At 42.6% G+C, this 15,047-nt stretch overlaps 1 pseudogene across 1 annotated transcript in view; it reads left to right on the plus strand.

The window, feature by feature from the left end:
- LOC105517902 overlaps window positions 1–15,047 on the plus strand; it is a 106,488-nt pseudogene that overhangs the window by 16,293 nt on the left and 75,148 nt on the right. Inside the window, exons 5-6 of the transcript XR_001002739.1 lie at window positions 9,963–10,073; window positions 10,319–10,411. The product of XR_001002739.1 is annotated as an FYVE, RhoGEF and PH domain-containing protein 5-like (transcript). The remainder of the gene's footprint in view (window positions 1–9,962; window positions 10,074–10,318; window positions 10,412–15,047) is intronic.

The raw sequence follows: 15,047 nt of genomic DNA on the forward strand, positions 1-15,047 counted from the left end.
CCTCAGCTGTAGGTCTGTTGGAGTTTGCTTGAGGTCCACTCCAGACCCTGTTTGCCTGGGTATCAGCAGCAGAGGCTGCAGAAGATAGAATATTGTTGAACAGCGAGTGTTGCTGTCTGATTCTTGCTCTGGAAGCTTCATCTCAGGGGTGTACCCTGCCGTGTGAGGTGTGAGGTGTCAGTCTGCACCTAGTGTGGGATATCTCCCAGTTAGGCTACTCAGGGGTCAGGGACCCACTTAAGCAGGCAGTCTGTCCGTTCTCAGATCTCAACCTCCGTGCTGGGAGATCCACTGCTCTCTTCGAAGCTGTGAGACAGGGGCATTTACCTCTGCCGAGGTTTCTGCTGCTTTTTGTTTAGCTATGCCCTGTCCTCAGAGGAGGAGTCTACAGAGGCAGGCTGGCCTCCTTGAGCTGTGGTGGGCTCCACCCAAATTGAACTTCCAGCTGGCTTTGTTTACTACTTAAGCCTCAGCAATGGCGGGCGGCCCTCCCCTAGCCTCGCTGCCACCTTGCAGTTAGATCTCAGACTGCTGTGCTAGCAATGAAGGAGGCTCCATGGGCGTGGGACCCTCTGGGCCAGGTGTGGGATATAATCTTCTGGTGTGCCGTTTGCTAAGACCCTTGGTAAAGCACAGTATTAGGGTGGGAGTTACCCGATTTTCCAGGTCTTTGACTCTTTTAACTGCTGTTGCTTTAAAGTTTGTTTTGTTTGATATAAGAATAGCTATCCTGCTTGCTTTTGGTATCCGTTTGCATTAAATGCCTTTTTCCATGCCTGTACTTTAAGTTTATTTGAGTCCTTGTGTGTTAGGTGAGTCACCTGAAGGCAGTAGATGGTTGGTGAGTTCTTATCCGTTCTGTGATTCTGTATCTTTTAAGTGGAGCATTTTGGCCATTTACATTTAATGTTAGTATTGAAATGTGATGTACCATTGCATTCATCTTGCTCTTTGTTGCCTGTGTAATTTGTTTTTGTTTGTGTTGTTTTGTTTTGTTTTTTAACTTATATTTTTGTTTTGTAGGTCCTGTGTGATTTATGCTTTAAAAAGGTTCTCTTTTGATGTGTTTTCAGTATTTGTTTCAAGATTTAGAGTTCCTTTTAGCAGTTCTTGTAGTGGAGGTTTGGTAATGGCAAATTCTCTCAGCATTTGTTTGTCTGAAAGTGACTGTATCTTTCCTTCATATATGATGCTTAGTTTTGCTGGATACAAAATTCTCAGCTGGCAATTGTTTTGTTTGAGGTGACTGAAGATAGGGCCCTAATCCCTTCTAGCTTGTAGACTTTCTGCTGAGAAATCTTCTGTTAACCTGATAGGTTTTCCTTTATGGGCTACCTGGGTGCTTCTATCTCACATCTCTTAAGGTTCTCTCCTTCGTCTTAACTTTGGGTAACCTGATGACAGTGTGCCTAGGTGAAGATATTTTTGCTGCTATGAATTTCCTGGGTTTTCTTTGTGCTTCTGGTATTTGCATGTCTAAGTCTCTAGCAAGGCCGGGGAAGTTTTCCTCAATTATTCCCCCACGTATGTTTTCCAAGCTTTTAGAATTGTCTTCTTCTTCTGGAACACCAATTATTCTTAGGTTTGGTCATTTAACATAATCCCAGACTCCTTGGAGGCTTTGTTCATATTTTCTTATTCTTTTTTCTTTGTCTTTGTTAGATTGGGTTAATTCGAAGACCTTGTCTTCAAGCTCTGAATTTATTTCTTCTACTTGTTCAATTCTATGACTGAGACTTTCCAGAGCATTTCACATTTCTAAAAGTGTGTCCAAAATTTCCTTACTTTTTGATTGTTTTTTCTTCAAGCTATCTATTTCCTTGAATATTTTTCCCTTGACTTCTTGTATCATTTTTAGGATTTCCTCACATTAGGCTTCACCTTTCTCTGGTGTCTCCCTGATTAGATTAATAACTAACCTCCTGAATTCTTTTTCAGGTAAATCAGGGATTTTCTCTTGGTTTGGGTCCATTGCTGGTTAACTAATGTGATTTTTGGGGGCTGTTGAAGAGCCTTATTTTGTCATATTACCAAGGCTGGTTTTCTGGTTCCTTCTTATTTGAGTAGGCTCTGTTAGAGGGAAGGTCTAGGGCTGAAGAGTGTCGTTCAGACTTTTTTTGTCCCATGGGGTGTTCCCTTGATGTAGGAGTCTCCCCCTTTTTCTGTGGATGTGGCTTCCTGTGAGCTGAACTGCAGTGATTGTTATCTCTCTTCTGAGTCTAGCCACCCAGCACGTCTATCCAGCTCTGGGCTGGTACTGGGGGTTGTCTACAAAGAGTCCTGTGATGTGAACCATCTATGGGGCTGTCAGCCATGAATACCAGTGCATGTTCTGGTGGAGGTTGCAAAGGATACAATGGACTCCATGAGGGTCCTCAGCTTTGGTGTTTTAATGCTCTATTTTTGTGCTGGTTGGCCTCCTGCCAGGAGGTGCTGCTTTCCTTAAATGCCCTTTGTCTTCTGCTACCAGGGTGGATAGGGAAGGACCATCAGGTGGGGATGGGGCTAGAGGTGTCTGAGCTCACATTCTCCTTGGGCAGGTCTTGCTGTGGCTGCTGTGGGGGATGGAAGTGAGATTCCCAGGTCACTGGAGTTGTGTACCTAGGAGGATTATGGCTGCCTCTGCTTAGTCATGCAGGTTATCAGGAAAGTGGGGAAAAGCCAGCAATGACAGGACTTGCACAGCTCCCAAGCAAACAGAAGGGCCAGTCTCACTCCCACTGTGTGTCCCCCAACGGCCCCAAGTCTGTTTCCAGGCAGAGGGCAAAACGGGCTTGAAAACTGGCCAGAAGCTTTCCACCTCCCAGCTGAGAGAGAAAGGGGCTTTAGTTCTTCCCCCTGCCTGTGAAGTCTGCCAGGTTTGCGCCCTCCCCCAAGTTCTTGCCAGGAGGCTTCTTGCCCTGTTCAAATTGTTACAAAGCTCAGCTAAAGAATTCCTTCTCCCTGCGGAGTTTTAGCCCCTGCTCCTCTGGCCACCCTTTCGATGGATCCCTGTGGTGTCAGGCAGGAATGGGCTGTTTGGGGACCAGTGAGCTCCTAGGACCTTTCTGCTACTTCCTCTACCCCTGTATTTTGCTCGGCTCTCTAACTTGACTCAGCTCCAGGTAAAGTTGGAAACTTCTCCCACAAACAGAACTTCAGCTTCTCCAGTGGAGGGGTGTGTTTGGGAGAGGAGAGTCTCCCTTTCTCACTTCTGCAGTTGGGGCACTCACAGTATTTGGGGTGTCTCCCAGGTCCTGCAGGAGCAGTGCTTCCTTCAGAGGGACTGTGGGTGCTCTCAGATTTGCTGGTTTGTTCTTGCAGTGGATCTGGAGCTAAAATTCACAATGCAAGCCTGCATGCTGCTCTGTCCAGAGCTGCAATTTAGTCCTCAAGAGTTCTTTTTAGAGTTTGATTAGCTCTTTCTACTTTCCCTGAGGACTGTGGCCTCCACTCCAAGTGAAGGCGGTATTGCATTTCTAAGGTTGAAAATATGTTTTGGGTAATTGTTGCTGTGAAAGATGGACCATTATCACTCTGTAAGCTCTTAGGCAGCCCAAGTCTAGGAATTATTTCCTTTAGTAGGAGTTTAGAAATATCAATTGACTTTTCGGACTGGGTAGGAAAAACCTCAATCCCATCGATAAAAGTGTCAACAAATACTAATAAATATTTAAACCCTTTATGTGGGGGCATTTGAGTATAATTTATTTGCCAGTCTTTACCAGGGTATGTTGCCCTATGCTGAACAGGCCTTACTAGAGGAGGAGGTAAAGATTGGTTATTTGGGTTGTTTTGGGCACAGAGTTCACAGGCCTGAGTTACCTGCTTTACTATTTTAAGTAAGCCTTTTGCTATAAAAAGCTGAGACATGAATTGACACACGGAATCTCTTCCCAAATGAGTAAAGTCACGCAAATGCTTAACTATTTTCCACTGATTAGCACCTGATATTAACAGTTTGTTATTGATAAGCCAGACAAAAGGATCTTGAAAATTAAACCCTGACCTTTAGCCCATTGTCATTCCTCTTTAGCGTATGAGTTCTGTCATTACCGTGGCTGAGGGCACTAACATGCCGACAAGTTCAACTGGCTCCTTTAACACTACTGCCTTAGCAGCTGCATCTGCAAAGGAGTTTCCCTTAGCCACACTAGAGTCTCCTTTTTGATGTCCTCTGCAATGGATTACAACTACTTTCTTGGGCAGCAAAATAGCATTCAATAGATTCGGAATCTTTAAATGATGTTTTATAGGGGAACCCTTAGCAGTTAGGAGTCCCCGTTCCTTCCAGGTAGCAGCATGAACATGAAGTACCAGAAAGGCATACTTAGAATCAGTGTGTTAATTCTTAAGTCCTTTCCCAATTGCAGGGCTCTAGTAATAGCTATTAATTCTGCATTTTGGGCTGAGGTAGAAGCTGGTAAGGCCCAGGATTCAATTACCTCATGTTGACTGACAACAGCATACCCAGCTTTCCTGTTTCCCTAGTGCACAAAGCTACTTCTATCTGTAAACCATTCTACCTCAGGATTATCTAGAGGCTCATCCTTTAAATCCAGATGGTGGAGTAAACTTGCTCCATAACTTGTATACAAGAATGATCTAGGGTAGGTGGATTCAAATAGGTAGGTGGATTCAAAGTTTGGCATCCTTTAAGTGTTATATTAGGAGTGCCTAGCAACGAAACCTGATATTTTAATAAACGTCCCCCTGTCATCCACTGGTGTCCTTTAGCTTCTAGGACTCCTTGTACTTAGTGTGGCATTAAAACATCCAGATTTTTTAATAAAGCCAAAAAACCAGTTTGTTGGCTTCATCTGCTAAAAGAGCAGTTGCTACCACTTCCCTGAGGCATCCAGGCCATCCCAAAGGGACATGGTTTAATTGCTTAGAAAAATATGCCACTGGTCAGGGAATATCTCCTAACTTCTGTACAAGGACACGTAGGGTGCTTCCTTGTTTTTTACCCACATAAAGGAAAAATGGCTTAACAAGATTAGGGATTCCTGGGCTGGAGCTGATCCCAGTTTCTCCTTGAGAGCATTAAAAGCCTGTTTACAGTTATTATCCTGTTCAAAAGGATTTACATCTGCTCCTTTTAGAGCCTCATATAAAGGCTTGGCTATATGCCCACATCCAGGCACCCATAAGTGGCAGAATTCTGCCATCCCTAGGAAAGCCCACAGCTGCTTTTTAGTTTGGGGTTCTGGAATGTCCAAGGTAGCTTCCCTTCATTCTGACGCTATTGCCCAGGTGCCAGGGGTTAGGACATATCCTAAGTGTTTAACCTGTTGAGTTGAAATCTGGGCTTTATGCATCTAAACCTTATACCCATTAGCTTCCAGGAAATTTAGCAACATGGTGGTATTTTCATTTGAGTTTCTTTTGGTTGGGCTAACAATCAGCAGATTATCTACATATTGAATAATACTGCCCTTATTTAATTGTAACATCTTTAATTCTCTAGCCAGTGCATTTCCACATGGATGAGGGTTGTCCCTAAAACCCTAAGGAAGAACAGTTCAAATTAATTGAAAAACTAAATGACAATCAGGATCAGTCCACTTAATGAATTGTGAATCAGGTGTACTGGAATAGGGAAACAAAAAGGCATCCTTAAGATCTTGGCATTCCCAAGGACCTCGGCTGATGGCAGGTAGGGACTGGGCACTATAGGATGTATGGGAATGACAGCTTCATTGACAATTTGAAGATCTTGAACAAATTTAGAGTCTCTATTTGGCTTTGACTTTTTAACTGGTAAGACTGGCGTATTACAAGGAGACTCACAGGGCCTTAGCAACCCAAACTGCAAAAACTTAGCTATTAATGGTTGGACCTCTCTTTGTGCCTCTGGCTTTAAGGGGTATTGTCTCTTCCAGGGGTATGGGACACTAGGCTTCAGTTGGATGTAAACTGGGGAAACATATAATAGTGTCCCATACTATAGGATCTACTTGGGAGATTACTCCAATAGGTAAAGTAGATACGTCCCCTATTGACTTTCCTCCCTTATCACAGGAAAGGAGGAGGAGTAGTTCATCATCTGCCTTGTGATTTCCAAAAGATACCACTGCCTGCAGCTGAGTCATCAAATTCCCTCCCAACAAAGGGGTGGGGCACTCAGGCATGATAAGAAAGGCATGTGAGAAAACCAAAGTCTCTGAAGAACAGCTTAAAGTGTAGGTCAAATGGTGTCTATGGGCTTGTCCATCTACCCTGTGACCATACAGTTTTTGGGTGACAGAGGCCCATTATAATGGGCCAAAACAGAGTAAGCAGTCCAGAAGAAAGTTAATATTCTTACCTGCCACGTCAAAGGTTACCGAGGCTTCTCCAGAGATTTGGCTAGTTGTCTGACAGGAACTGTGGCAGAAGGCCTTGGACCCCCGTCACTCTTGGGTTTGTCTGGCTATTTTGGCCATTATTGATTCAGGTGCCAATGGCTCCCTCTGGAGTGTTGGGCAATCCCTCTTCCAATGACTGCTTTTCTTACAGGATGCACACTGATTTATGTACAAGGCACGGTGACTCAGACGTCCAGCTTTGGGCTTCCCACCTTTCAGCTTCCCTTGTTCAGGCCAAGAGTCAGGAGGGCAACCCCATCAGCTCCAGCCTAGGAATCCCTAATCTGCAGCTTAAGGCTGCAGCCAAGAGCTGCACCTTGGGGGAGGTCCATTTTGTTCCTTCTGCTTCCTCTGGTTTGTCCCTGTTATTAAAAACTAAAAATGCCAAATCCAAAAGCTGTTCCATAGGAGTCTGGGGACCCATAGCTGCTTTTTGTAGTTTCCTACAGATATCAGGGGCAGACTGGGTTATAAAATGTACTCCCAAAAGGGTTTGTCCTTCCTTTGGAGCAGAATCAGTGTTAGTATATTTCCTGATTGCTTCAACTAAATGCTTTTGAAACAAAGCTGGATTCTCATCTTTACCCTGAGAAACTTCCTTAACCTTTGCATAGTTAACAGGCTTTTTCATATATTTCTTCATCCCTTCCAATAAACAAGTGACCATATGATCTCTCCTCCCCAAGTCTTCACTGGCCGTTTGATACTTCCACTCTCGATCTTGATCTGGAACTGCTATACCTCCTGCCATATATATTATGGTTCAGGTTGTGAGCCAGTTCCTCATCTGCATGGACCCTAGCTGTCCCCAAAATACGTTCTCTTCCACTGTACAACACAGAAACAACAAAACGTGAAAATCCTGCCAGGTTAAACTATAGGTTGGAGTTAATTTTTTAAACTCATCTATGAATTTTCCTGGATCTTCAGAGAAAAGACCAAACTTCTCTTTATATAGAGCCACATCAGGCAGAAAAGGGGATATGTACTCTCACAGTGCCTTCTTCCCCGTTCGCCACCTCTTTAAGTGGACAAAGATTTCCTGTTGGAGGTTGATAGGAGGCTCCACTATGAGTGTTACTTGCTTGGCTAAGTTCCTCAGGGAGTGGTGGGTACAGAGTGGGACTAGACGAGTAAGAAGGAGGGGATGAAGGGTTCTCAATACAGCTTTCAGGTGGACTAGAAGGAGAAATGACCGACGCATCTGAACCTTCAGAGCTGACAGGAGGAGGTTCTGCTCCACCCAAAAATGCCCACTGAACCAGGGGGGCTTGCATCAAAGGATCATCTAGTATGTCTAATTCTTTTTCTTCCTTTCCTCACATCAAACATGATGCACATTATCCAAATAACAAATAAATGTATAACCGAGCTGTGAATCTTAGATAAACCACAACATGGACTCCAACACAAAAAAATATTGAATAAGGCAAGGAAATGAAGAGGATTTAGATGGAAATAACCAGACCAAGCAGATTCTGGGCAATAGCAGATGAGCAAAGCCAGTTTACCCAAATCTAAGAAAGGAAAGAAGTTTTGTTTTGTTTTGTTTTTTTAGTGTGCAAAATGAAACAAAACAGCAAGGAGAAAAGTCCCCTGATTTCCATCCTCGTGCATCTCGATCACACTCAGTTGGCATAGCAGCAACAAAACATAAACACATTTGCCAGGCATGGTCGCTCACACGTGTAATCCCAGCACTTTGGGAGGCCAAGGTGGGTGGATCACTCGAGGCCAGGTATTTGAGACCAGCCTGGCCAACATGGCAAAACCCCATCTCTACTAAAATACAAAACTTAGCTAGGTGTGGCAGTGGTTACCTGTAATCCCAGCTACTTGGGAGGCTGAGGTAGGAGAATTGCTTGAACCCGGGAGTTGGAGGTTGCAGTGAGCCATGCCACTGCACTCCAGCCTGGGCAACAAAGCAAGACTTCATCTCAAAAAAACCAAACCAAACAAAAAACATCTATCTAATCTTATTGCTCATAGCTATTAAATACCAAATCTCAATCAGCAATTTTAGAGACAGTGTTTAATGCTTTTTGTGCCCTTCTGTGATCACGAGAAATATGTTACAGGAAAGGGGTCTCGATCCAGACCCCAGGAGAGGGTTCTTGGATCTCATGCAAGAAAGAATCCAAGGCAAGTCTGCAGTTTAAAGTAAAAGTAAGTTTATTAAGAAAGTAATGAAAGTACAGCTACTTCATGGATCGAGTAGAGCGTTCCTGAACGTAAGAGGAGAAACGCGTCCACCCTAGGTACGATGCTTATATATATATATGATTAAAAAAAGATTTTCAGGAGATGTGCTCTGCCGCAAGGGTTTGTCATAAAGCATTAATTTTCTTAATTACTATATTTTGCAAGAATTAATATTATTATTTCTTTTTTGAGACAGTCTTGCACTGTTACCCAGGCTGGAGTGCAGTCGTGCCAACTCGGCTCACTGCAAGCTCCACCTCCTGGGTTCACGCCATTCTCCTGTCTCAGCCTCCCGAGTAGCTGGGACTACAAGCGCCCCCCACCATGCCCGGCTAATGTTTTGTATTTTTAATAGAGATGGGGTGTCACCGTGTTAGCCAGGATAGTCTTGATGTCCTGACCTTGTGATTCCCCCTGCCTCAGCCTCCCAAAGTGCTGGGATTACAGGTGTGAAGAATTAATATTATTTTTAAAGCAAAATAATTTTTAAAGCAAAATTAGGAATGCCTTTGTTCTCCAGATATCAGAGTATGTGGAAACTCCCAAGTCTGGGTCTGTTTAGTAAACATTATTAATTTGTTCCCTTAACTATAAACATCTAGAGGCTAGGAATGTCTAACTTTTTGGGAATGCAGCACAGCAAGTATCAGCCTCATTTTCCTAGCCCTCACTGGAAATGGAGTCGCTCTGGTTTCAGTGCCTGTGACAGTGCCCTGAGCTAAATTTCTGATTGGTTGTCTTTACGAGCTACATCCAAGCTGGTTTTTAAAAAATTGATTCATGTTGGAAGTGAGAGCAAAACACTGAAGTGTTTTGAACAACAGTGGAGGTGTTCTGACCCCACCTTCCCAAGACTGACTGAATGCACCTCATTGATCATCCCTAGTGGATAATTGCCAAATCTTGCCATTCCTCATGGAATTGTGGTCGCAACTTAAAGGCAATGCAATTCACCCTCAACGATCTACACTGGGGTCACCTGATCTGAATTAACGAAAAACCAAATGGTTGTGATTTTAAAAGAAACCCTGTGATTCTTTTCCCTCATGTGCAGACGCTTAAACCAGTCCTACACAGCTGCTGCTGCTGGGAATTCCTAGGGGACCCGCCGTCTTGCCTAGATAAGGATGATTTGCAATTAGCATTAGCTGTTGTTGGAGTAGAGCTGCTAGGAGTGTTTGTATGGATAATTCTCATGAGTATTTGCATGGTTTCCCATCCTAGCTCCATCTTCTCCCTACCCCGAGTCTGGGTAAGGCTATTAATTTATTAGTTCTTTCTAGGATGAAAAGATTTGTTTGTCAGAGCAAAGGTAAACACCAGCACGGCCTGAGGGACTGAGTTTAATTTGGAGAATGTGGACTTGTGTGAGCTGCAAGAAGGGTGGAGAGGCAGAGCCGACAAGTTTATTGCATTAATAACTATCTGCAGGGGTGGACAAGACCTGGCCCCAGCTGAGTGCCTCGTAGCACTGAGGAAAGCAGAACGAAGCTTTGCAACAATAAACTCTCCGTGCTCGAAGAGACTGCCCACCTCTAACAGGTGCTTACCCAGTGTACTTGAAATCCTCCAGCCACAGGGAACCCATCACTCCCAGTGCTGCCTCATCGGGTGCTGAGTCCTCTGATCATGAAGACGAGTTTCTTTCTGACTGAGGCATATACTGTTCCTCTCTAATATCCCTCCCCAACTCATGGTTCTTCTCGCTCAAGCCAGGTGAGGGAGCTGATTTCATCTTTTGTATGACAGCCCTTCAAAAATTGAAATCTGCTTCTGTAGAATCACAGAATTTTATAGCTGGAGGAAACTTCAGACACAAGTCCTGTTACAGAAGAGGAAACTGGCACAGAGAGGAAATGGCGCTTGCATAAGATCTCTTGGTAAGTTACTGGAGAAATCAGTGTCCAAACCCAGACTTCTTGACTTCTGGATCAGGAATTTGTAGTGAATTATGTGAGGGGATACCAGGTCTGGATGTGCAGGCTGTGCATTGTACAATCACAAGAGCAACTCCTTCACCTTTTGGTCTATGAATGGTGCCACCTGGGGTGTGCAGTGCACAGGCTGCTTGGCTATATGTGAAGGACCTGTTGCCTTGGTCTGTACTTTTTTTTTAAAATTTTTATATCAATAGCTTTTGAGGTACAAGTGGTTTTCCTTGTTGTTACATTGGTGAATTATATAGTGGTGAATTCTGAGATTTCAGTGCACTGGACACTTGGCTAGTGTACATTGTACCTAATGTGTAATTTTTTATTCCTATCCTCTCTCCCCGCCCTTCCTCCCTCCCCGCCCTTCCTCCCTCCCTCCTTCCCTGCCTTCTGAGTCTCTGAAGTCCATTATATCATTCTGTGTGCCTTTATGTACTCATAGCTTATAAGTGAGAACACATGGTTTTTGGTTTTCCATTCCTGAGTTACATCACTTAGAATAATTGCCTCCACCTCCATCCAGGTTGCTGCAAAAGACATTATTTTATTCCTTTTTATGGCTGAGTAGTACCCCATGGTGTATATTTATCACATTTTCATTATTCACTCATTAGTTGATGGGCACTTAGATTGGTTTCACATCTTTGCAATTGTGAATTGTGCTGCTGTAAACATATATGTGTGCAAGTATCTTTTTCATATAATGATCTTTTTTCCTTTAGGTTAGATACCCAGTAGTGGGATTGCAGGATTGAATGGTAGACTTACTTTTAGTTCTTTAAGGAATATTCATACTATTTTCCATAGAGGTTGTACTAATTTACATTCCCATCAGCGGTGTATAAACATTCCCTTTTCACCATACCCATGCCAACATCTATTGTTTTGAAACTTTTTAATAATAGCCATTCTAACAGGAGTAAGGTGGTATCTCATTGTGGTTTTAATTTGCATTTCCCTGATGATTAGTAATGTTGAGCATTTTTTTCATATGTGTCTTGGCCATTGTATATCTTCTTTTTAGAAATGTGTATTCATGTCCTTTGCCCACTTTTCAGTGAGATTCCTTATAGATTTGAGTTCCTTGTAGATTCTGGATGCTAGTTCTTTGTCAGATGCATAGTTTGCAAATATTTTTTCACATTCTGTGGGTTGTCTTTTTACTCTATTTCTTTTGTTGAGCAGAAGATTTTTAGTTTAATTAGGTCCCTTTTTTGTTTTTGTTGCATTTGCTTTTGGGGTCTTAGTCATGGATTCTTTCTTTGCCTAAGTCGATGTCTAGAATAGTTTGGCAATGCTGTCTTCTAGAATTTTTATGACTTCAGATCTTATATTTACATCTTACATCCATCTGGAGTTGATTTTTGTATAAGGTAAGAGATAGGGATCCATTTTCATTCTTCTATATGTGACTATCCAGTTTTCCCAGCCCCATTTATTAAACAGGGTGTCCATTTCCCAATTTAAAATGTTTTTATGTTCTTTGTCAAAGATCAGTTGGCTGTACATGTTTGGGTTTATTTTTGGGTTCTCTATTCTGTTCCATTTGTCTATGTGCCTACTTTCTTTTTTTGTTTGTTTTGTTTTGTTTTGTTTTTTGAGGTGGAGTTTCGCTCTTGTTGTCCAGGCTGGAGTACAACGGCATGATCTCGGCTCACCACAACCTCTGCCTCCCAGGTTCAAACGATTCTCCTGCCTCAGCCTCCAGAGTAGCTGGGATTACAGGCATGTGCCACTGTACCTGGCTAATTTTGTATTTTTACTACAGACGGGGTTTCTCCATGTTGGTCAGGCTGGTCTCGAACACCTGACCTCAGGTGATCCACCCACCTCAGCCCCCCAAAGTGCTGGAATTATAGGCATGAGCCACCACGCCCAGCCTATGTGCATACTTTCATACGAGTACCATGCTGTTTTGGTAACTACAGTCTTGTAGTATAATTTGAAGTTCAATAATGTGATGCCTCCAGATTTGTTCTTTTTGCTTAGGATTGCTTTGGGTATTTGGGATTTTTTTTGGTTCCTTAAATTTTAAGATTGTTTTTTCTAATTCTGTGAAAAATGATGTTGATGTTTTGATGAGAATTGTATTGAATCTGTAGATTGCTTTGGGGAGGTATCATTTTCACAATATTGATTCTTCCGATCCACAAACATGGGATGTGTTTCCATTTGTTTGTGTCATCTATGATGTCTTTCAGCAGTGTTTTGTAATCTGTAGAGATCTTTCACTTCCTTGGTTAAGTGTATTCCTAAATATTGTAATATTTTTGCAGCTGTTGTAAAAGGGATTGAGTTCTTGATTTAATTCTTAGTTTGGTTGTTGTTGGTGTATAGCAGTGTTACTAATTTGTGTACATTGATTTTGTAACCTGGGACTTCACTGAATTCCTTCATCAAATCTGAGAGTCTTTTGGAGGAGTCTTTAGGATTTTCTAGGTATACAGTTATATCATCTGCAAACACAGATATTTTGACTTTCTGTTTTCCAATTTGGATGCCCTTTATTTCTTTCTCTTGTCTGATTGTTCTGGCTAGGACTTCCAGAACTATGTTGGATAGGAGTGGTGAAAGTGGGAGTTCTTGTCTTGTTCCTGTTCTCAGGGATGCTTTCAACTTTTCCCCATTCAGATGTTGGCTATGGATCTGTCATATATGGCATTTATTATTTTGAGGTGAGTCTCTTCTATGCTTAGTTTGTTGAGGGTTTTTATCATAAAGGGATGCTGGATTTTGTTGAATGCTTTTTCTGAATCACTTGAGATGATCATATTTTTTTTTTAATTCTGTTTATGTGATATCACATTTATTGACATGTATATGTTGAACCATCCCTGCATCCCTGGGATGAAAATCACTTGATTATGATGTATTATCTTTTTAATGTGCTGTTTGATTCAGTTAGCTAGTATTTTGTTGAGGATTATTGCATCTATGTTCATCAGAGACATTGGTCTGTAGTTTTCTTTTTTTGTCATGTTCTTTCCTGGTTTTGCTGTCAGGGTGATACTGGCTTCTTAGAATGGTTTAGGGAAGGTTCCTTCTTTCTCATTTTTTAAGGATAGTTTCAGTAGGATTGGTACCAATCCTTCTTTGAGTGTCTGGTAAATTCAGCTTTGAATCCATCATGTCCTGGGCTTTAGTTGTTGGCAATTTTTAAATTACTAATTCAGTCTCACTTTTTGTTATTGGTCTGTTCAGAGTTTCTGTTTCTTCCTGATTTAATCTAGGAGGGTCTTATGTTTCCAGGAATTTCCTCTAGGTTTTCTAGTTTGTGTGCGTAAAGGTGTTCATAGCAGTCTCAAATGATCTTTTGTATCTCTGTGGTATATCAGTTGAGTATCTCAAGTTTCATTTCTAATTGAGCTTATTAGTTTTACGGGGGCTGAGGTGTCAGGAAGAGACTCTATCGGATCCTTTGAAACACGTTTCATTGATCCCCCATCACCTACACCTTCCCCTAAGTCTTCTTCCAAAATCTCTCACAATGAAACAGTTGTTCCGCCTCCATCTAATGACAAGACCAAGGTAGCTATTGTAGAAGTTAAAGACCTAAAACAAACTTTGGCAATTGAGACAGGATATCAAGATACGAATGCCTGGTTGGAATGGATCAAATATTCCATCCGCACTTTAAACAAAAGCAATTGTTATGCTTGTGCGCACAGCAGGCCAGAGGACCAGGTTGTCCCATTTCCACTAGGATGGTCCTCCAGTCAACCAGGCATGGGCTGTATGGTAGCTCTTTTCCAGGATTCCACAGCCCAGGGTAACAAGTCGTGCCAAGCTCTCTCTCTGCTATATCCTGAAGTTCGACACTCTGCGGGTCAGCCCCTGAGGGCCATCCAGCCTCTGTCTCCCGCATAGTCTAAGCTAATTCCAATTAGCTATTTTAAAGAGAGCAGGGGTATAAACCAGAGTGGCAGGGTGAGCAGTTTCAGTGGGAAGGATAGTTATGGAACAGGTGACTAAAAGTGACTCAGGTCAGAGCAGGTGACCAGGGGTGACTCAGGATGGAGCAGATGACCAGGGGAACAGATGTGAACTACTGATTAGAACTGGTGGAAAAGGTTGTTTACTGAAACTAGGGGCAAGGAGATGAGGAGAACGAGGAAGTTCAACTTTAAAATGGAGAACAAAGAACTGAACATACTGACATACTTATTCTTTGAAGAAAAAGTTAGAACTCACTGTATTTAACAATTTTCCCCCTCTTGAATTTTACAGTTCTTTCTCTTCAAACTTCCTTAACATTTGTTGGCTTAGTTCTGCTTGATTCTGTAAATGAAGAAGCTTCTCGGAATAAGGTGGAGGAGAGTTAAGGAAGGGTTTTTTTTTTTTTTTTTTTTTTTTAAGACAGAGTCTTGCTCTGTCACCCAGGCTGGAGTGCAGTGGCGTGATCTCGGCTCACCACAACCTCTGCCTCCCAGGTTCAAACGATTCTCCTGCCTCAGCCTCCCGAGTAGCTGGGATTACAGGCATGTGCCACCGTGCCTGGCTAATTTTGTATTTTTACTACAGACGGGGTTTCTCCATGTTGGTCAGGCTGGTCTCGAACACCTGACCTCAGGTGATCCACCCACCT

Source organism: Colobus angolensis, unplaced genomic scaffold, assembly GCF_000951035.1.
Source record: "Colobus angolensis palliatus isolate OR3802 unplaced genomic scaffold, Cang.pa_1.0 Scaffold31, whole genome shotgun sequence".
Taxonomy (NCBI): Eukaryota; Metazoa; Chordata; class Mammalia; order Primates; family Cercopithecidae; genus Colobus; species Colobus angolensis.